This window comes from Ursus maritimus, unplaced genomic scaffold, assembly GCF_017311325.1.
Source record: "Ursus maritimus isolate PB19 unplaced genomic scaffold, ASM1731132v1 scaffold_23, whole genome shotgun sequence".
In the NCBI taxonomy this organism is placed as follows: Eukaryota; Metazoa; Chordata; class Mammalia; order Carnivora; family Ursidae; genus Ursus; species Ursus maritimus.
Genome location: NW_024424786.1, coordinates 9575861 through 9599053, shown reverse-complemented (window position 1 = coordinate 9599053; position 23193 = coordinate 9575861). Strand labels below are relative to the sequence as shown.

General features: G+C 38.3%; 1 protein-coding gene across 2 annotated transcripts in view; it reads right to left on the bottom strand.

Moving 5' to 3' along the window:
* Positions 1-23193, bottom strand: part of NELL1 (neural EGFL like 1) — an 821556-nt gene that overhangs the window by 43626 nt on the left and 754737 nt on the right. The window lies entirely within an intron of this gene.

Genomic DNA, 23193 nt, shown 5'->3' with positions numbered 1-23193 from the left:
ATATTATTTGCTATTCTTTGATAACCTCTATGAATGAATAAGCTTGGGAAACTGGGTTGAAGAGTGTGCTGAACTGGTTTCTTTATACTGCACTATCAAAGAGACTTATCATATTCATACGCCCTGCAAAACTTAGGGAGGAGAATAATATGCACTGTTTCCCAAATGTATTTGGCTGAGGGATGGATTAGTCCTGTGAGACCATTTTGGGGAGCATAGTTGTGGAACTACTGTTCTAATTCTTTCCAAGCTTAAGGACTTGATTTATGATGGGCAATCAGAGAACCTCAGTCTTCAGTCGTTCCTGATGAAAGGTCACATTCTGGGCTTTGTTTGCTCTAGGATCTGACTCTTTAGCATAAGCAAATGCCTAGATCAGGCTTAGATTCTCTAGCCCAAAGGCCTGCCTCTGAGCTGAAGCAGTTGACACCACTGCAGGAAGACAAGCTGTCAAATGTTATGCCAGGGTCAGCTCATTCTTAGAGAATCTCTCCGTGTAATTGGTTCTTGGAATATAGCCTTTGTTGGCTAGAAATCTTTTTCTTCTTCTCCTGGAAATATCTGAACTATGCCAGTCTTCAACAAATAGGAATCTAATTAATATTGGGATATAACACATAATGAATAAAACACATTTGGAGTCTTTTTCAGCAGTGCCCTGCTGTAGCCATTGGCTCAGGGGCAATCAGCTACCAGTTGTTCTATTACCTTGACATGTCCTAAGGTGTGCACAGGGCGGTGAATGTAGTTTGCAACCCGTCAGTCTCATCTCATGGCATTCCAGCCAAGTAAGGAGAGAAAAAGTGTAGCTCTTTATACTGGGCAAATCCAGCTTTTTAAAATTTTCTTTTCCTTCCTTCCTCCCTCCCTTCCGTTTTTTTCCTGCCAACTGCCATCTTCTTATTTTTTCTTTTTTTTTCATGTTCAATTAGCCAACATATAGTACATCAGTAGTTTCTGATGTAGTGTTCAACGATTCACTAGTTGCATATAACACCCAGTGCTCATCACATCACGTGCCCTCCCCTTAATACCCATCACCCAGTTACCCCTTCCTCCCATCCCCCTCCCTTCTGTAACCTTCAGTTCATTTCCCGGAGTCCAGAGTCTCTCATGGTTTGTCTCCCTCTCTGATTTCTTCCCATTCGGTTTTCCTTCCCTTCCCCTATGGTCCTCCGTGCTATTCCTTATATTTCAAAGATGAGTGAAACCGTATGATAATTGTCTTTCTCTGCTTGACTTACTTCACTTAGCATAATACTCTCCAGTTCCATCCATGTCGAGGCAAATGGTGGGTATTCATCCTTTCTGATGACTAATATTCCACTGTATATATGAACCACATCTTTATCCATTCAGCTATTGAAGGACACCTCAGCTCCTTCCACAGTTTGGCTATTGTGGACATTGTTGCTGTGAACATTGGAGTGCACGTGTCCCTTCTTTTCACTACATCTGTATCTTTGGGATAAATACCTAGTAGTGCAATTGCTGGGTCGCAGGGTAGTTCGACTTTTAATGTCTGAGGAACCTCCATACTGTTTTGCAGTGTGGCTGCACCAGCTTGCATTCCCACCCACGGTGTAAGGGGGTTCCCCTTTCTCCGCATCCTCACCAACATTTGTTGTTCCCTGTCTTGATAATTTTAGACATTCTAACTGGTGTAAGGTGGTATCTCATTGTGGTTTCTTCCTTTATGACTTATTATCATTCAGCCCATATAATTCTTTAACACATAGCATCCCTTAGGGTTTTTTAAATTAAGATTTTAATTTTTAAATGTTTAATTTTAATTTCAGTATCGTTAATATACAACATATTAGTTTCATGTGTACAATAGAGTGATTCAACAATTCTATACATGACTCAGTACTCATTAGGATAAGTATTCTATTTAATCCCTATCACTTATTTAACCCGCCCCCCCCACATCCCCTCTAATAACCATCAGTTTATTTTCTATAGATAAGAATCTGTTTCTTGGTTTGTCTATTTTTTTGCTTACTCATCTGTTTTGTTTCTTAAATTCCATATATGAGTGAGATCATATGGTATTTGTCTTTCTCTGACAGACTTATTTTGCTTAGCATTATACTCTCTAGCTCCAACCATGTCATTGCATATGGCAAGATTTCATCCTATGGCTGAATAATATCCCATATATGAATATATGTGTGTGTATGTGTGTGCCCTCTAAACTTACTTTGTTGAGGGTTTTATCATTTATATATATATATATTCTTTGTCCACTCATCCGTCATATACTTGGGCTATTTCCAGCATCTGACTATAGTAAATAATGCTGCAATAAACATAGGGGTATATGCAAGGGATACATACACCCTTCAAAGTAGTGCTTTTGTGTTTTGGGGGTAAATACCCAGTACAGTGATTACTGGATCAGAGGGTAGTTCTATTTTTAACTTTTTGGGGCATCTCCATAGTGTTTTCCACAGTGGCTGCACCACTTTGCATTCCGACCAATAGTGCATTAGGGTTCCTTTGTCTGCACATCTTCACCAATACTTGTTTCTTGTGTTTTTGATTTGAGCCACTCAGACAGGTATGAGGTGATATTTCATTATGGTTTTAATTTGCATTTCCCTGATGATGAGTGATATGAGCATCTCATCATGAGTCTTTCATTTGTCATTTGTATGTCTTCTTTGGAGAAATGTCTGTTCGTGTCTTTTGCCTATTTTTTAATTGGATTGTGTTTTGGGTGTTGAGTTGTATCAGGTTTTTTTTTTAAGATTTTATTTATCTATTTGACAGACAGTGAGAGAAAACACAAGCAGAGGGAGCAGCAGAGGGAGAGAGAGAAGCAGACTCCCCACTGTGCAGGGAGCCCTATGTGGGGCTTGATCCCAGGACCCTGGGATCATGACCTGAGCTGAAGGCAGATGCTTAACGGACTGAGTCACCCAGGTGCCCCTGTATCATTTCTTTATACATATTAGATACTAACCCTTTAATGGATATGTCATTTGCAAATACCTTCTCCCACTCCATAGGTGCCCTTTCAGTTTTGTTGATTGTTTCCTTCATTGTGCAGAAACTTTTATTTTGAAGTGGTCCCAATAGTTTATTTTTGCTTTTAACTCCCTTATCTCAGGAGACATATCTAGAAAAATGTTGCTATGGTCAATGTCAGAGATATTAATGCCTCTGTTCATTTCTAGGATTTTCATAGCTTCAAGTTTCACATTTAGGTTCTTAATCCACTTTGAGTTTATTTTTGTGCATGGTGTAAAAAAGTTGTCCACGTTCATTCTTTTCCATGTAGTTTCCAGCAACATTTGTTGAAGAGATTCTCCCATTGTATATTCTTTCCACCTTTGTCAAAACTTAATTGACCATATAGTGTGGGTTCATTTCTCGGTTTTCTTTTCTGTTCCATTGATCTACGTGTCTGTTTTTATGCCAGTGCTATACTGTTTTGACTACTGCAGCTTTGTAATACAATTTGAATTCTGCAATTGTGATACCTCCCAGTTTTGATTTTCTTTTCTTTTTTTTTTTAAAGACATTTATTTTAGAGAGTGCATGGAGGGGAGGAGCAAAGGGAGAGGGAGAGAGAAACTCAAGCAGACTCTGCACTGAGTGTGGAGCCCAGCGTGGGGCTTGATCTCATGACCCTAAGATCATGACCTGAGCTGAAATCAAGGGTTATATGCTTAACTGACTGTGCCACCCAGGCACCCGCTTTTCTTTTTAAAGATTGCTTTGGCTATTTTGGTCTTTTGTGGTTCCATACAAATGTTAGGATTGTTTGTTCCAGTTCTGTGAAAAATGCTATTGGTATTTTGGTAGGGACCCCTTTAAATCTATAGGTTACTTTGGGTAGTATAGACATTTTTAACAATATTTTTTCTTCTAATCCGTGAGCATGAGATACCTTTCCATTTGTTTGTGTCGTCTTCACTTTTTTTCATCAGTGTTCTACAGTTTTCAGAGTTAAGTCTTTCACCTCATTGAACAAGTTTATTCCTAGATATTATTTTTGGTGCAACTGTAAATGGGGTTGTTTTCCTCATTTCATTGTCTGCTGTTTCATTATTAGTAAATAGGAATGCAAGAGATTTGTGTACTCTAATTTTGTACCCTGCAACTTTAGTGAATTCATTTATCAGTTCGAGTAGTTCTATGGTCGAGTCTTTAGGGTTTTCCATATAGAGAATCATGTCATCTGCAAATAGTGGAAGTTTTACTTCTTCCTTACTATGTGGAGGCCTTTTATTTCTTTTTGTTGTCTAATTGCTGTCACTGAGATTTCCAGTACTATACTGAATAAAAGTGGTGAGAATGGACATCCTCTCTTGATCCTTACCTTAGGGGAAAGGCTCTCAATTTTTCCCATTGAGTATGATGTTTGTTGTGGGTTTTACATACAAGGCCTTTATTATGTTGAGGTTTGTTCCCTCTAAACTTACTCTGTTGAGGGTTTTTATCCTGAATGGATGTTGTACTTCATCAACTGCTTTTTCTGCATCTATTGAAATGACCTTGTGGTTATCCTTTCTCTTATTGATGTGATGTATCACATTGATTTGCAAATGTTCAACTGGACTTGCATCCCAGGAATAAATCTCACTTGATCATGGTGAATGATTTTTTTTTAAATGTATTGTTGGATTTGGTTTTCTAGTATTTTGTTGAGAATTTTTGCACCTCTGTTCATCAGTGATATTGGCCTATAGTTCTCTTATTGTTTTGACTTTATCTGGTTTTCATATCAGGGTGATATTGGCCTCATAGAATGAATTTGGCAGCTTTCCTTCCCCTTCTATTTTTAGGAATCATTTGAGAAGAATAGGTATTAACTCTTCTTTAAATGTTTGGTAGAATTCACCTGTTCAGCCGTCTGGTCCTGGACTTTTGTTTGTTGGCAGTTTTTTTAAATTATTGATTCCATTTCATTGCTGGTATTTGGCCTGTTCAAATTTTCTATTTCTTCCTGCTTCTGTTTTGTTAGATTATTCATTTCTAGGAACTTAGACATTTCTTCTAGGTTGTCCAATTTGTTGGAATATAATTTTTCATAATATTCTCTTATAATGGTTTATATATCTGTGGGGTGGGGTGGTATTGCTCCTTTTTCATTGTGATTTTATTTATCTGGGTTCCCCCCCCTCTCTCTTTCTGGATGAGTCTGGCCAGATGTTTATCAATTTTGTTGATCCTTTCAAAGAACCAGCTCCTGGCTTCATTGATTTGTTCTACTGTTTTTCAGTTTCTTCTTCATTTATTTCTGCTCTAATCTTTATTTCCTTTCTTCTGCTAGTTTTAGGTTTTATTTGTTCTTTTTTTTCTAGCTCCTTTATATACAAAGTTAGATTTTTTTTTATTTGGTATTTTTCTTGTTTCTTCAGATATTGCTATAAACTTCCCTCTCAGAACTGCTTTTGCTGCATCCTAAAGAGTGTGGACCATTGTGTTTTCATTTTCATTTGTTTCCATGTATTTGTTAATTTCTTTTTTTATTTTCTAGTTGACCCATTCACTGTTCAGTAGCATACTGTTTAATCTCAGTGTGGTGCTCTTTCCAGAATTTTTCTTATGCTTGAATTCTAGTTTCATAACAGTGTGGTCAGAAAAGATGCATAGTATGACTTCGATCTTTTTGAATTTGTTGAGACTTGTTTCATGGCCTTATATGTGATGTATTCTGGAGAATATTCATGTGTACTTTAAAAGAATGTGCATTCTGTTGTTTTAGGAATGGAATGTTCTGAATATATCTGTTAAAACCATCTGTTCCAGTGTGTCATTCAAAGCTACTATTTCATTGTTGGTTTTCTCTTCGGATGATCTGTCCATCAATGTCGGTGGGGTGTTAAAGTCCACTACTATTATTGTGTTACTGTGGATTACTTCCTTTATGTTTGTTATTAGCTGCTTTATGTATTTGGGTGCTCCCATGTTTAAATATTTACAATTGTTTATTTTCTTGTTGGATTGACCCTTTTTTTAAATCACACAGTGTCCTTTGTCACTTGTTATAGTCTTTGTTTTAAAGTCTATTTTGTCTGATAGAAGTACTGCTATCCCTGCTTTCTTTCGCCAACCATTTGTATGATAGATGTTCTCCATCCCCTAACTTTCAATCTGCAGGTGTCTTTCTTTAGTTTTTGTCTCAGAAACTCTCTCTACTTCTATTCTGATTGATAGCCTTGCTGGACAGGTATTCTTGGCAGATATTTCCCTTTTAGCACTTTGAATATATCATGCCACTCCCTTCTGGCTTGCAAAATTTCTCTGAAAAATCAGCTGAAAAACTTATGGGATTTCCCTTGTATGTAACTTCTTTTCTCTTGCTGTTTCTCAAAGTTTTTCTTTATCACTACTTTTTGCCATTCTAATTAATATGTGTCTTACTGGGGACCTCTTTGTGCTGATTTTTTTGGGGGGATCTCTGTGCCTCCTGGATATGGATATCTGTTTCCTTCCCCAGATTTGGGAAGTTTTCAGCTATTATTTCTTCAAGTAAATTTTCTGCCCCCCTTTCTTTCTCTTCTTCTTCTGGGATCCATATAGTACAAATGCTATTTCACTTGATGGAGTCACTGAGTTCACTAAGGCTATTCTCAGTTTGCATAATTTTTTCCCTCTCATTTGCTTAGCTTGATTACTTTCCATTACTCTGTCTTTCAAATCATTAATTCATTCTTCTGATTCCATTAGCCTGCTATTTATTCCATCAACTGTACTATCAAATTTCATTTATTGTGTTATCTCTGATTGGTTCTTTCTTTGTCTCTTTGTTAAATGTCTCACTGACATCCTCCACTCTTTTCTCAAGTCCAAGAGTATCTTTATGATCATTATTTTAAACTATCAGGCATATTAATTATTACTTATCTCTGTTTCACTTAGGTCTCTTGCTGTGGTTTGGTACTATTATTTTATTTGGGAAATATTCCTCTGCCTTCTCATTTTGTCTAACTCTCTGTATCTGTTTCTGTATGTTAGGAAAGTCAGCTACATCTTGTCTTGATAGTAATGGACTTATGAAGAAGAGGTCCTACAGTGCCCTGCAGTGCAGTGTACCTTGTTCCTCAGGATCTGGTGCTTCATGGGTGTCTCTAATGTGTGTTGTGTGTGCCTTGCTGTAGTCCTGGCCTCTTTTTCCTTCAGTCCAGTTGTCCATGGAGGCTCTTTTTTCCTGTTATGGGCAGTGTCTAGTCCCTGGCTTGGTGGGGCACATTTTTAACAAGGTATGTACTGGTCTGCTTGAGAAATGCAACCTGCCACCACCGCTGCCAGAAATGAAGCCCTGCAAAAGATGCTGGTCAGGAGATGGGGTACTGGTGATGTCTGTATATGTCTTCTGGGAGCTGTAATGCTGGGACTGAGGAAAGGTTTAGTTGAAAGAGCAGATCCGCCCAAGTGTTGGGGGCAGGTCTTGGTGTAAGCATGTTGGGTAGTGAGTGTTGGTGCCATCCTGGTTCCTGCACGTGGTCCTGTGTTTATGCTGAAGGGCAAGGGAGTGAAATAGCACATGCCAGCTCCTTTGTTCCTGGAGGGGGTCTCCCTGTGAACCACGCTTCTTTGGGACAGGCTCTGAGATGAGTAAATCGTTCTTCCTCCAGTGTGTCCCTACTGCTATTTCTATGCTATATCTCTGCTGGCTCTTTGTTGTACTATCTCTTTAAGGGTGGGGACTCAGCCTGCTAAAGCCTTCTGGACTATTCCAAAATGGAACTTGCTGATTTTTAAAATTCCAGGCTTTAAGTCCCACTTGTAAGAACTCACAAAATTCAGCCCCCTTCACTGTCAAAGCCAAATGTCTTCCCCATATGGGTTCCCTGGTGTGACAGCCTGTTTCTCATCCTTCTCAAAGACCCATCCTCCCTCTGGACCACAGACAGCTAAGGTCCATTTTGCTCTCAAGCTGTATCTCCATGCTTTCTACCTTCTTCTACGTGCCCTAGTCTCTGCCTTTGGTCGTTATGTTTGTTCTGCCAGTCTTTGGGTCATTTTTTTGGGTTATTTATGCTGATGTGTTATTTAGTTGTATCCATGAGACAAGGTGAGATTAGGGTCCTCTTACTTCAGCTATCTTCCCAGACTCCAATCACATCCCTTAGGTTTCTAAATGTAATAAGCCCACAGGACCCAGGGGTGCCTTCAGCTATTGCAGTCAGGTTGTCTGTGCAGGTATTATAAATTCCCAGAAAATGAATTTTAAACATCTATATTATAATTTTTGAAATTTTACAGATGTGTGATTTTGTGGGACACAACTTGGATCACTTAAAATTTCAAAAATTAAAATAGGTAACTTGAGACTATGTCTCACAGATAGGAAGAGCTGGCCCTAGCTTATGGAATCAATTCAGTATTTTTAAATACAGGTCAGCAAGAGAAACAAGTGTAATGAGAAGACTGATTTTCAGAGACAGCTTCTCCACGTGAGGCTGAAAGACAACTCTCTGAAATGGAGCAGCAACAAATTCTATCTAAAACCCTGATTTCCAAAGCTTCTGGAGAAGCCGTTATACCCCAGAGACACCAGGGAATCCCTCCCTGGCTTGCAACAAAAATGAGAAAAGTAGTGGAGATGTCCTTTGCCTGGGAGATGCACTGCCTATAGCGGATTCTGGCAACTCACTGGGAATAACCAGGACTCCTCACATACCAGCACCTGGTAACAAAGCTGCACATTTGTTCTGTAAGGTCTACAACTGAAGCCAAAATTTTCATTTTTATATGCACCCAGACTACAGTTGAGAGGTGCTCACATTTTGTGTTCATAATACTGGCCATTTCTTCTACACAGTCACAGTAGCATTAAAAGCAACCACCACAAACCCAAATACAGAAAACACTTAGACTTTTCAGTGACATTTTGGGGACTTTAAAAATTATAAATGGGTTGTGGCTGCCTTTGTCTTCAGAGATTTGTGTCTCCCAGTCAGCACTTGCCACAGACAAACAAACAAGACAGATGCCTTGGTCTCAGCAAGTTCACTATGGAATCCAACACTCTCTCAATGAATTCTCATGAATTACAGTGAGCCCGTGTTAGGGAAGGTCATTGACAGGACATAACTGCAGGTTGACCAGAAAGCTGGACCCAGGTAATCAGAGGCTCCTTAGCCCTTCCCCTACACTTGGAATATACATTCTGCCCACAGTTCCCACAGGCAGAGCTGTTTTCAAGGACACAGCCTTCAGAAAGCAATGTGTTGTTGAGACCATCTGGACAGCATACATGACTGAACCCAGTGAAGGCCTCTATATAAACTTAGAAGATTCTGGTAGATGGGTGTGGAGATCTGCTCATCTTGCAGCTTCTCAAGACGAGCCTTGTACGTTGAATTCCTTTGTGTATTATACCTGCCTCCTACTAACCTGCAGTGGTTTGCTTCCTTCTTCTGCCTCTCCTTGCCCTGCACGTACAGAGGCCACCTCGCAAACCAAAAGCCTGGCTGCATCACACAATGTGTTACTCATTCCAAAGGAAACAAGCAAAAAATATATATCATTTTTTCCTTCCTCCAACAAGTCCCAGAATTCATTTAAATTTTGTTTAATCCAGCACAGATCTGAAGATGTGGCAGAGGAAACAACAGATGATGGGGAATTCTTAAAAGTGGAACCTACAGTATTTATTTCTGTATCCTCAGTGCCAAGTGTCTGCTACGAATAGCTCACATTATAGCCTAGGTCACACAGGTAACAAACTGCAAAACTAAGTTCAGAACTAGGTAGAAATTGTATCTGTCACTACTCTATCAAATCATCTTGTCGACAAACGAAGAAAGGTAGATTTACACAAATATACAGCATTTCTTCAATTCTCTAATATCTGTTGAGCTGAAAACATGACATGCTAAAGAGGCTATTTGTGCTGTGGCAGATGCAGAAGATACGGTTCCAGAAATACAAGCACTCATGACCAAGCAGAGGAGGTGTATACAAGCATCCTTTAAACCCCGGCCAGTATCACCTTCTCCAACTCCTCCAGACCCACAGGTCCTCCCTCCCCTAGTGGCTCAGTGTATATGTGCGCATCTATTTAAGCACATATCTTGCTCTATCACCGTAATCCCCCGATTATGTCCATCACTCAAATGCAAATTTCCCCAAGAACAGAGACATCATCTTAGATTTATATTTCTAGTGATAGTAAGTGATTATCAAGTAATACGAAGGTATCCAATAAAAGTGTGTGAACATGAATGCAAAAATAAGTGACAATGGACTGAATGAAAGGACCAATGAAAAAGTGCCGCAATAGAGATTCAAAGATTTCCGGCTGTTTGCAAATCACAAAGATACAATATCAATTCACAAAAATAATAAAATGGGGTTAGTTTAAGCTTTATATGTCATTTACCTTGAAAAGAAAACATGTAGTTTCTAGTTAGTACTTTGTTGCCATGCCTAATTTTCAGAGATTTTTAAGGTGGAATAGGCAACAAGAAGACCCACAGCTCTACCTGCCTTCAATGAACAATCCTACCTGTACCTTGAGATTTTTTATCACAATGAAAACCAGATGACTGGTTTTCCATAGCATGTGTCCTAAGGAACACATTTAATCCTATTTGGAATGTACAATGAATTTACTATTAAAAGCCATTTGCAAACAGATCCTTGGATTCTTGCAAAATTCTTGTCTCTTGAGTTAGATGAATCTCTTCCTTTGTCTGATCTTTTCTGTCTCAGATATGCTATTTGAAAATTCATAAAATCAATAAAGTTTATCTCAAAGCTTATTTTCAAGGATATAGTATTGTGTATCATTTTAATGGGTTAAAGTCCACAGTGAGGTAGAGGCTCAAGAAGCAGTTAGATTTAATGTTGTTTTGTTTTGTTGAGAGAGAGAGAGAGAGAGAGAGAGAGAGAGAGAGATAGCATGCACAAGCAGCAGGAAGAAGGAGAGACAGAATCCTAAGCAGGCTCCACACCCTGTGCAGAGCCTGACATGGGTCTTGATCTCACAGCCCTGAGATCATGACCTAAGCTGAAATCAAGAGTCAGGCACTTAACCAACTGAGCCACCCAGGTGCCCCGGATTTTATCTTTTCTAAGGATTTGAACAGTGAGGAAGTTGAGTCATCGGAAAAATTTTGATACTTTCATTCACCGGACAAAACTTTATTGAGCACACATATAGGAAATGCTGTATCACAACGTGTGATACAGAGATGAAAAGAAAATGTCCCTGTGCTCCAGGCACTTACAGTCTATGAGGGCAAACTGCGATGTAAAAAAGTAACCATGGTTAACAGAACATGGACTGTGGAGACAGACAAGACTTCAAATTCCTGCTCACCAACACACATATATTGTATAGCTTTTTTCAAATCTTTGTTTTCTCATCTGTAGATTTTGGGAAAATAAAATCAAATTTTATAGGATTAATGAACAAAAGACTCATAAGCACAATCTGTTCTATTTTTCCTGTTGTGCAGAATATTAACTTTTAACTCTATATGCTGCTAAAACAAAACAAAACAGAAGACAGTAGATGGAGTTCGAGTGTATTATGCTAAGCAAAATACGTCAAAGAAAGACAAATATTATATGATTTCACTTATATGTGGAATTTAAGAAACAAAACAGATGAATATATGGGAAGAGAAAAAAATGAGGGAGAGAAGCAAACCATGAGAGACTTTTTTTTTTAAAAGATTTTATTTATTTATTTGACAGACAGCCAGCGAGAGAGGGAACACAAGCACGAGGAGTAAAAGAGGAAGAAGCAGGCTCCCAGTGGAGGAGCCCGATGTGGGGCTCGATCCCAGAATGCCAGGATCATGCCCTGAGCCGAAGGCAGACGCTTAACAACTAAGCCACCCAGGCGCCCCAGTGAGAGACTCTTAACAATAGAGAACAAACTGAGGGTTGATGGAGGGAGATGGGTGGGGGATGGGCTAAATAGATGATGGGTATTAAGGAGGGCACTTGTTGCAATGAGCACTGGATGTTACATGTAAGTGATGAATCACTAAATTCTACTCCTGAAACCAATATTACACTATATGTTACCTAGAATTTAAATAAGAATTGAAAAAAAAAATAAAAAATTTAAAAAATTAAAAGCAGAAAACAGGACAAAAATTAATATTAACTTGTAATCAAGAAACTGGTTAGGACAAAGGTAATTTCTGGATCCTTAAAAATATTCATGTGGAGTTTGAGATAACTGTCACATTGCAAAACACTGGGGAATAGAATCTATGAGTCTGTAATATACACCACATAAAAACATGGGTTCTCTCCCCCCAAAAAGTCACATGAATTTAAGTGGAATCAGTAACATAAAGTACCAAAAATATAGTAAACACAGAGCTGATGATTATTTAACATTTGCTGAATTCCAGGATTTCCCTGAGCATATAGCATGCATCAGAATGTGTAAGGGAAAATAAAAAGATAAATTAGTGAAACAGAGAGACTGTGTGATAGAAACAGCCTAGCTCTTTCAACTCCCCTTTTCCTTGGGCACCCAAGGGTGTGTCGTGAGGACACCTCCTTTGCAGATGAGTGAGCCCCAGTGACGGAGTTCTAGCTCTGGAGCTAGAAATATTGTAATTTCATATAAGCCCGCACAAATGTCTTACATGAACCTCCATGCTATTTCACCTGCCCATTGGAGGCTACGGTACAGGGAAAACTTGAAAGCCACATCCTAAAAATGGTAGAGCCCGCATGACTACGTAGAGTGGGGAGCAGACCTGAATCTTGTCTTTTCCACTGTTTCCATGAGTGGAAGTACGTTTCTGTCTTACTGAGGAACCACAGTTTGAGGCCGCTTTATTGCTGCAGCTAAATTTCCTAATTGTTTCTGATAGACCCCTTTCCATATTAAGGGGAAGACTGCAGAGGTCAGAAGTCAGGAAGACACAATCTCTACAAATAAAAACGAGCAAACAAGAACAACAGCTCAGCACCAATCACAAATCATAGACAGTTAAAGAGGTGGGAGGAGTTTTGTATTGGAATGAGACAAAGCTTTGTGGTCTGATATACTTGAGTTTGAGTCTTGGCTCTGTTAATGCCTAGTTGCAAATTATTTATCGCTTTTCAGCTTTAGTTTCCTTGGTTCTTAAATGAAGATGGTTTTACCAAGCTCATAATGTTGCTTTAAGGATTGAACGAGATCAACGTAAAGCTACTCTACGGAGCTAGGCAGGAACTCATTAGGCCTGCAATAATTAGCATTCTCTAATTTCTAATCCCCATTCGGTCACAGAGGAGCTATGTGTCCATGCCAAGACAATCCAAGTCTCCAGCCTCAATTCTTGTACGTAAAATGAAAGGATTTTGTGATAGCAAATTTCAGGGCTCTTCCAGGTTTAACACCCCAGAAGATGGGAGAACTGGGCTTTGGGCTTAGGTTTTCATCTGCTACTAACCAACTGAATGCTTGCTGTAAGTTTAAGTAACTGCAGTTTCTTCATTAGACAAATTAAAAAATGCATGTTGTGTATGTGTCACCAACCAAGCTCCAATAAGATATGAAGAAACTCTGGAAGTCAAATAACTGCTACGCAAAATATACGGTGACATCATTCTGTTTCTTCTTTGTAAATTCTGATTACCAACTAGTTTTAGTCCATTAAACCTAAAGGTGCCAGCTGTGAATAATGGTGTCAGTGGTATTGGGGATACGGCTCTCTGCCTTCTGTAAGTCTTCTTTACCGACTTAGCACAAGACAATCAGCCTCTTCCTGGTTGAAACCTTCCAATTTTATCTCTGAAGTCCTTCTTTTTTGGCTAAACAAGTCATTCCCAAATTCTTCCATAAAGAGCCAATCTATTTGCACTCGAACTTTTCTCTCTAGTCCTGAGGCTCTCTGGTCCACATCTCTAAATTGGCCTCTAACACAAGCTCATATATACATTTACTATGACCAGCAGATTAGCTAACCTCAGAGGTCTCTCTTCAAATTCACTGTGCCCAAAGCATCTTTCTGTATTTCAAACTCATTTTCTCCCCAGCACACCTTCCTAGCTCTCATTCCTCACAATCAATGAATAAAAGGTCAAAGTTCTCATAACGGCTTACAAAATTACATGATCTGCCTGCTCTTATCTCTTTGAATTCATCAAACACTGTTCCTTTGGCTTACCCAGTTACACTGACTTCCTAGCTATTCCTCAGGCAGACCAGGCATGCTCTTGCCTTCGCACATTGTTCATATATGCTGTGCCTTCTGCCTACAATGCTCTCTCAGACAGCTCCACTGCTTAATCTCTCAACCTTTAAGTCTTCACTCAAATATCCATCTTCTCAGCAAGCCCCATCCTGGCCACTGTATCTAAAATGACAACCATTCTTACTCACCCCAACTCAAATATTCCCTATCCTCTCTCTTGCTGGTTTTTCTCCTTTGCACTTACTGCCACCTAACTACTTTGTATTTGACATGAATATTTCACTTGTTTTCTGGCTCCTTCCCCTCGTAAGAACATAAGCCCCACTGGGTAATATGAAGACAGAACTGGACCTAGAACTTAGTGCGTGCAAAAATGAATACTTGCTGGATATGGGAAAGACAGAGGAAAGGAAGGAAGATGCACTGGAAATTTTCTTTGACGTGGTTTAAAAATCTGCATTGCATCCACTCTCTACATCTGTTGCTAACTCCATGCTCCAGTTTCATATTTTCTCCGACCTGAATGACTTCAGTGTCTCCTAGAGGGTCTTTCAGTCCCTATCCTCTCTAATGTCTAGAGAAATATTAGGCTAATGTTCCCAAAACAAATGATTCAGCCAAACTTAATTAAAATAACACTAGCTATTCTGGCATTCAATAGCTACTTGAGCTTAGGTAAGTCCCTTTCCAACTCAATACATTAATTCTTTTATTTTTACGATAAGCAAAGATTAAACAGGCCAATGTTTTTCAGCCAGAGCTATAGAGAGTACTAGGTTTCCATGATGGTTCTCTTAAGCAGAACAGCTGAATCTCCAAGACAGAGTCACCTTGAGGGATCATTGAGCAGCTATACATTTCTGCAGCACACATCTATTAAAATTTCACTGCTTATGAACATTGATGGTTTAAAAAAAATGAACGAGATCATATTCACTTCCAGTCTGAAATTTCTATGATTCTGTGATTTTATTGTATCTCATTCCTCTAGTAATTAAAATGATCATTACTGTAAAAGCCTCCCACCAGGCATTCGAAGCATAAATAATCTGACCTCACTTTAGCTACCGACTTGCTTTTATTTCTCAGAGGTCTTCAGTACTAAAACTTTGCACACTCTGGCCCGGTAGCCTTGGAATCTACATATTCCATATGCAATTTCACCTCAAGCTTCCCACCTTGCAAGCAATTTTTTAAAATTAAAATCCAAGCACAAACATTAACTAGACAAAGAAGTCCACTTTTTCTTGGAATTCCTAAGTTTTAAAAGATCTACTTGTCTATTCAACTCTTTCATCTACTCTTTTTTAGAATATTCTGTTTCTTGCTATAGTCTCTCCCCTACCAAATAAAATGGTTAAATTTCTACCTGTTAATAATTTTCTGTCTCAAAGGCACTCTGAAAAATGCTTTACATTCACTACTTCATTTGTTCCTCTGAATAGCTGACATAATTTGAACAACCTTAATTTTATAGAAAATGGAGGCTTAGATATTTAAATAATATGCTCATAGTAAAGCATATTATTATCAGCAGAGTGGGAATTTAAACACAAAAATACATACTATTAACCATTATACCATATAGCTTCTGCGTATTTTAAAGGAAGCAGCAGCCCCCCGCCCCCTTTCTGGCTTATCAACAACAGAAATTTATTTCTCACAGTTCTGGGCTGGCATTCCTGAGGTCAGGATGCCAGTATGCTTGAGTTCTGGTGAGAACCCTCTTCTGGACTGCAGACTGTCAACTTCTCATGGTAGCTTCACACAATGCTTCTTTTTTAACATCGCCCATGGCTAAGCACCATTTTAGGCCTGCAGCTGCCTTAACTCATTGTTAGCAAAAGATTTCCTGGTGAAATAGTTGAGTGGAGATTTCAGCCAATGATATCACAGAGAAGCAGAATTTGGAGTCTGAGGGGTGCCTGGGTGGCTCAGTCGTTAAGTGTCTGCCTTCAGCTCAGGGCGTGATCCCGATGTTCTGGGATTGAGCCCCACGTCAGGCTCCTCCGCTGGAAGCCTGCTTCTTCCTCTCCCACTCCCCCTGCTTGTGTTCCCTCTCTCGCTGGCTGTCTCTCTCTCTGTCGAATAAATAAGTAAAATCTTAAAAAAAAAAAAGAATTTGGAGCCTGAGTCTAACCCATTCAACTGCCTTCTATAATGAAAATAAACGCTCTTCAGAGAAAAATTGTACCTCTACTAAGAAGGAACATAATATCCAATACATAAGAAAAATTATTATACACCTAAAGAAATAAAAATGTGACCCATGCCAAAGAGAAAAAGCAGATAATAAAAACCAATTCCAATCTTACCCAGATGTTGGATTTAGTATACAGAACTTTTTTTTTTTTAAAAGATTTTATTTATTTGACAGAGAAAGAGACAGCCGGTGAGAGAGGGAACACAAACAGGGGGAGTGGGAGAGGAAGAAGCAGGCTCCCAGCGGAGTAAGGAGCCCGATGCGAGGCTTGATCCCAGAACCCTGGGACCACGCCCTGAGCCGAAGGCAGACGCCTAACGACTGAGCCATCCAGGTTCTGGTACACAGAACTTTAAAAAACAACGTGTCCAAGGACGAAAATGAAAACATACAGTGTTGAAAACTGAACAGACTTTTATTTTAACAAAGATGGGTTCTACAGGGTGTCGTATCCAAGTACTTAGTAGAGTACTAATCAGAAAATAAGAGTGATGAAAATATCCAAAGCTGGAGAAAGACAACCAGAAAGGATAAGAGAAATAGCACCCGGTGCTCACCCAAGGAGAGAAGAGTGCATATTTCCACAAGCTGGACTGGAAATTCTAATTCATTGGATAATGCTGGATAGAATATATTAAAGCATCTTGCTTCAGTAGTGTAGAATAATTAGTCCTATATTAAACACTGCTCTGGCCCCAACAATAATCTTAAAAGCAAGATCCAAAAGGACCTAATTGTGTATAAGTATCTTAACTGTGTTTAAGAAAAAAACCCTAGGAATATTTATAGAAATATAAAAATATCCAGCATTCAACAAGGTCAAATCAACATTGACTGGAATCCAATCAAAAATTATTGGCATGAATGGAAACAGGAAAATCTAACTCAAAATGAAGAGGAAAATAAATCATTTGATGCTAACACAAACCTCCCACAGATGTTAGAATTAAAGGACAGAACATATATTTATATGTTTAAAAATCTAACCACAGAGATAGAGTATATGTGTTTGTGTGTATATATGTATGCACACACATGCTCTTTATTATAAATAAGATACGTGTTTGTAGCGCACGCGTGCGCGCGCACACACACACACACACACACTCCAAATCAAACTATTAGCCTTAAAAGCTACAATGCAGGAGGTGAGAAATAAACTGGATGGGGCTTTTGGGAGAGGAGACATTACAGAAGAAAAGATTAGTGAACTTCAAGACATAGAAATAGAAACTACCCAAAATGAATACAAAGGAAAAAATAAAACAAATAAGAGGGAATCAATGAGCTATGGGGGGAAATAAGTGGCCTAATATATGTGTAATTGGAATCCTTAAATAAGGAGAAGGAAAACAGGGGAAAACTTGAAGAAATATTGGCCAAAAATACCCCAAATGTGTTGTAAACTATAAGGAAACAGATCCAAGAAGCTCGATGAGCCCCAAATGCAAGAGACATGGAGAAAAAACCATGAAGGCACATCATAAAAAAACCTCCCCCAAACAGTGCTAAAGTTAAAAAAAAAAAAAAATCCTAAAAGCGACACAGAAAAACAGACATGTTGCATGCAGAGGAACAAAGATAAGAATGTCAGATTTCTTTGGTAAAATAAAGCCAGGAAAAAAACTGAAGTAACAGTGTTAAGGCAATAAAAGAAAGAAGAAAAAAAAAAGCCTGTCAACTTAGGATTCTGTACCTGGCAAAAATAAATTTCAAAAATAAACCTTTCAGATTGATAAAAGCTGAAAGAAATCATCACTTGCCTTTCTGCACTACATAAAATGTTAAAGGGAATTCTTCAGGCCGAAGGAAAATGGTAACAGATAAAAATACAAATGTACATAAAAGAATGAAGGATACTCGAAACAAAGAAAATTATTTTCTCATTATTTTTACTTAAAAATTTATTTTTATTTAAGATTTTTAGTTTTAAATTATTTTCTTTTTCTTTTTTCTTTTTTTTTGTTAAAGATTTTATTTATTTATTCGACAGAGAGAGAGAGACTGCCAGCGAGAGAGGGAACACAAGCAGGGGGAGTGGGAGAGGAAGAAGCAGGCTCATAGCGGAGGAGCCTGATGTGGGGCTCGATCCCAGAACGCCGGGATCACGCCCTGAGCCGAAGGCAGCCGCTTAACCGCTGTGCCACCCAGGTGCCCCTTAAATTATTTTCTTATGATTTAAACCTCTTTAAAGAAGTTTGGCTGTTTATGCCAAAACAATATATTCTGGAGTTTAAAACATGAAATAAAATGTATGACAACAATATCAAGAAGGCCAACAGGGGAAAAAAATGGAAGTGTACTACTATAAGTTTCTTATATTATACATGCGGTAGTATAATATCACTTAAAGGTAGACATTTATAATAATTTAAACATGTATACTATAAACACAAAAGCCACCAATAAAATAACAAAAGATTTATAAGTAATAACAGGTGAGTAGTAAATAAAACTATACTGAAGTATTACAATGTAAATTCTAAGTAGTTTGTGAAAAATGGAACTATACTGGTCTAGTACATTAGTAACTCAAAGTAGATGGATAAATTAAAGACGCTTAGAAGATTCCTAGATAACCATTAAAATAATGAAAATAGAACAAAAAATCTAATATTCTATGCTCCCAAAAAGCATAAATAAGAGGAACAGAAAAATAAAAAGCAAAAGAGACAAAAAGAAAAGAAACTGCAAAATGGTAACCCAAATCCAACCATACCAGTATTTACATTAATTGTATATGGTCTTCCAGGGAAGATGGCAGGGTAGAAGGATCGTAAACTCACCTCATCCCAAAGACACAACTAGATTAACACCCACATTAGTGTAAATAACCCAGGTGATTCACAGGTGAATTCTACCAAACATTTAAAGAAGAGTTAATACCTATTGTTCTCAAATTATTCCAAAAAAATAGAAGAGGAAGGAAAGCTCCCAAATTCATTCCATGAGGCCAGCATTACCCTGATACCAAAACCAGATAAAGACACTTCAAAAACAACCAAACAAACAAACAAACTACAGGCCAATATCCTTGATGAATATAGGTATAAAACATCCTCAACAAAACATTAGCAAACCAAATCCAATAATGCATTCAAAAAAAATCATTCACCATGATCAAGTGAGATTTATTCCTGGGACGCAAGGGCAGCTTCAGCAAAGTAGGCTAGGAGGGAACATATCTCAACATAATAAAGGCCATATATGAAAAACCCCACAGTGAATATCATACTCAATGGGGAAAAACTGAGAGCTTTCCCCCTAAAATCAGGAACAAGACAATGATGTCCACTCTTATCACTTTTATCCAACACAGTACTGGAAATCCTAGGCGCACCAATTAGACAACCTGAAGAAATAAAACACATCTAAATTGGTAAAAAAGAAATAAAACTTTCACTATTTACAGATGACATGATACTACATATACAAAACCTGAAAGACTACACCACAAAATTGCTAGAACTGATAAATGAATCCAGTAAGGTCACAGGATACAAAATCAGAATTACAGAAATCCTTTCCATTTCTATACACTCATAATAAAGCAGGAGAAAGAGAAATTAAGAAAACATGGACTAAGGACCTAATTATGAGACCTGAAACCATAAAAATCATAGAGGAGAGTACTGGCAGTAATTTCACTGACACTTGCCACAGCAACATTTTTCTAGATATGTCTCCTTAGGGAAGGGAAACAAAAGCAAAAATAAACTATTGGTGGGTGCCTGGGTAGCGCAGTCTGTTAAGTGCCCAACTCTCGGTTTTGGCTTAGGCCGTGATCTCAGGGTTGTGAGACAGAGTGCCATATCAGGCTCTGCGCTCGGTGTGGAATCTGCTTGAGATTCTCTCTCCCTCTGCCCACCCCCACCCTGTCATGCTCTCTTTCTCTAAAAAATAAAAACAAAAACAACCCAAACAAACAAAAAAAAACTTTTTAAAAAACCCATAAAACTATTGGGATTAAATCAAAATAAAAAGCTTCTACACAGTGAAGGAAACAACAAAAAGACAACCTACTGAATGGAAAAAGATATTTGCAAATGACATATCTGATAAAGGGTTAGTATCCAAAAATAAAAAGAACCGATACAACTGAGCACTAAAAAAACTAATCCCATTATAAAATGGGCAGAAGACATGAACAGACATCTCTCCAAAGAAGACATCCAGATAGCAAACAGACTCATGAAAAGATGCTTATATTAGAAATATAAGGAAAGATAAGGAAAATTAGCAAAGATAAAAAAGACCTCTCATAAGAGTCAATTCATCAGAAAGATATACCAATCTTAAACATTAAAAGTTCTCCAAAGACAAGGGAAAAAAAGCCAAAAATGAACTTTTGGGACTTCATCAAGATAAAAAGCTTCTGTACAGCAAAGTAAACAGTCAACAAAACAAAGAGGCAACCCAAGGTATGGGAGAAGATATTCGCAAATGACACTAAAAGGCTGGTATCCAAGATCTATAAAGAACTTCTCAAACTCAATACCCAAAAAACAAATAATCAAATAAAAAAAAAATGGGCAGAAGATATGAACAGACACTTTTCCAATGAAAACATACGAATGGCTAACAGGCAAAAATGTTCAACATCATTAGCCGTCAGGGAAATTCAGATCAAAACCACATTGAGATACCATCTTACACCAGTTAGAATGGCAAAAATGGACAAAGCAGGAAACAACAAATATTAGAGAGGATGTGGAGAAAGGGGATTCCTCTTACACTGTTGGTGGGAATGCAAGTTGGTACAGCCACTTTGGAAAACAGTCTGGAGGTTCCTCAAAAAGTTAAAGATAGAGCTACCCTATGACCCAGCAATTGCACTACTGGGTATTTACCCCCAAAGATACAGACACAGTGAAGAGAAGGGCCATATGCACCCCAGTGTTCATAGCAGCATTGTCCACAATAGCCAAATTGTGGAAAGAGCCGAGATGCCCTTCAACAGACGAATGGATAAAGAAGATATGGTCCATATATACAACGGAATATTACTCAGCCATCAGAAAGAATGATTACCCAACATTTGCATCAACATGGATGGGACTGGAAGTGAAATAAGTCAAGCAGAGAAAGACAATTATCATATGGTTTCACTCATTTGTGGAACATAAGGAATAGCAGGGAGATTGGTAGGAGAAGGAAGGGGAAAATGAAGAGGGGTAAACAGAGGGGGAAATGAACCATGAGAGACTATGGACTCTGGGAAACAAACTGAGGGCTTCAGAGGGGAGGGGGGTAGGGGAATGAGCTAGCCTGGTGATAGGTAGTAAGGAGGGCACATATTGCATGGAGCACTGGGTGTTATATGCAAACAATGAATCATGGAACACTATATCAAAAACTAATAACATCATAATAAAAAGAAAGAAGAATAAAAGTTCTTAATAGCAAAACTTCAAAATACATGAAACAAAACTGAAGATCTGAAGGGAAAAATACACAAATCCAGAGATTTTAATATCCTTATTTCAGTTGATAGAATAACCAGACAGAAAAAAATCTGTAAGAATACAGACCTAAACAACGCTCATTGACATTTATTGAACATTATATCTAAAGACTGCAGCATAGATTTTTTTTGCAAGTGCACATGAATGTTGACCAAGATACAATACAAATGTTGTTTAATAAAACAATCCAAAAAATTTCAAAAGACTGAAATCCTACAGTGTCCTCTGATCAATGACATTAAGTTAGAAATCAAATAACAATGAAATATCCATAAAAGGTGAAAATATTCAGAAATTACTTCTAAAAGCCCATAGGTTACAAAAGACATCACAAGGAAAATATGAAATATTGTGAGTTGAGTTTAAAAAATACAACATGTTAAGATTGGTGGGAATCAGCTAAACAATGTCTAGAAACAAATATATGGCTACAATGCTTATATTAGAAAAAAGAAAAGTTTAAAACCAATGATGTCACTTTCCACTGAAAAAACTAGTAAAAGACAGGCAAATCCGTTTTTATACTATATTGGTTCTGCCCACAGGGTTGGAGTATGTGAGGTAGGGTTAGTGACAACATAAGAACATCTCACAGACTATTAAACTAGAAGGGATATTTCTTAACATAACCCTGAGGCAGAAAAGCCAAACACAAATTTTTGATACTAAGAACTGGAGAAAACACAAAAATATGGTTCTGCGCATCCCAACCAAAGGAAGAGTCATGGACAAGGACTGGAGAGGTAATTGTGAAACAGAGATCCAGGAGAACAGAAAGCAGGTCAGCATGGGGTGTGAGGAGTGGGCACAGGAAAGAGGTGCAGGAATGAGTACTTGAATTTAAGTTGTGCCAAAATACTTTCTGACTTCAGATCATTGCAAATTATACTTCAACCTTAACACCCCCTCCCTTGAAACAAACATACTGTCTCACATAATGGGAAAGTCCAGGGGCTCTAGGATCTATGGAATCTAGATACAATCAAGCAATAATCATCAGGATTTAGAACCCCCTGTCCTCTCACTGTTCTGTTCCTCATCACATTAGCTTCGTTTGGAGCCAGAGCCTCTCCAGGTAGTGATTCCAGCTGGTCTAGACTAACATCATTCTAAATCTGTGGAAAAGAGATTCTTAACAAGCACTGTCAAAACTCTAGGATTTGCTTCAATGGTCTCAATTTGGTCACTTGCTGAGTCTTACTTCAGTAAGTCCTGTGGCCATGTCCACCTTATCAGCCCATTCCTGGAGCAAGATGTAAAATCAGCTCCACTTGAGGTATTTTGAACTGAGAACGGAGTTTAATTGAGAATTTATTTTACAATTGCAGAACGTGAGATGGATATACCGGCTCTTGCAACCATGCTACTCAGGACAATCTTCAAGCTTCCCTCTGGAATGCTTCTCAGG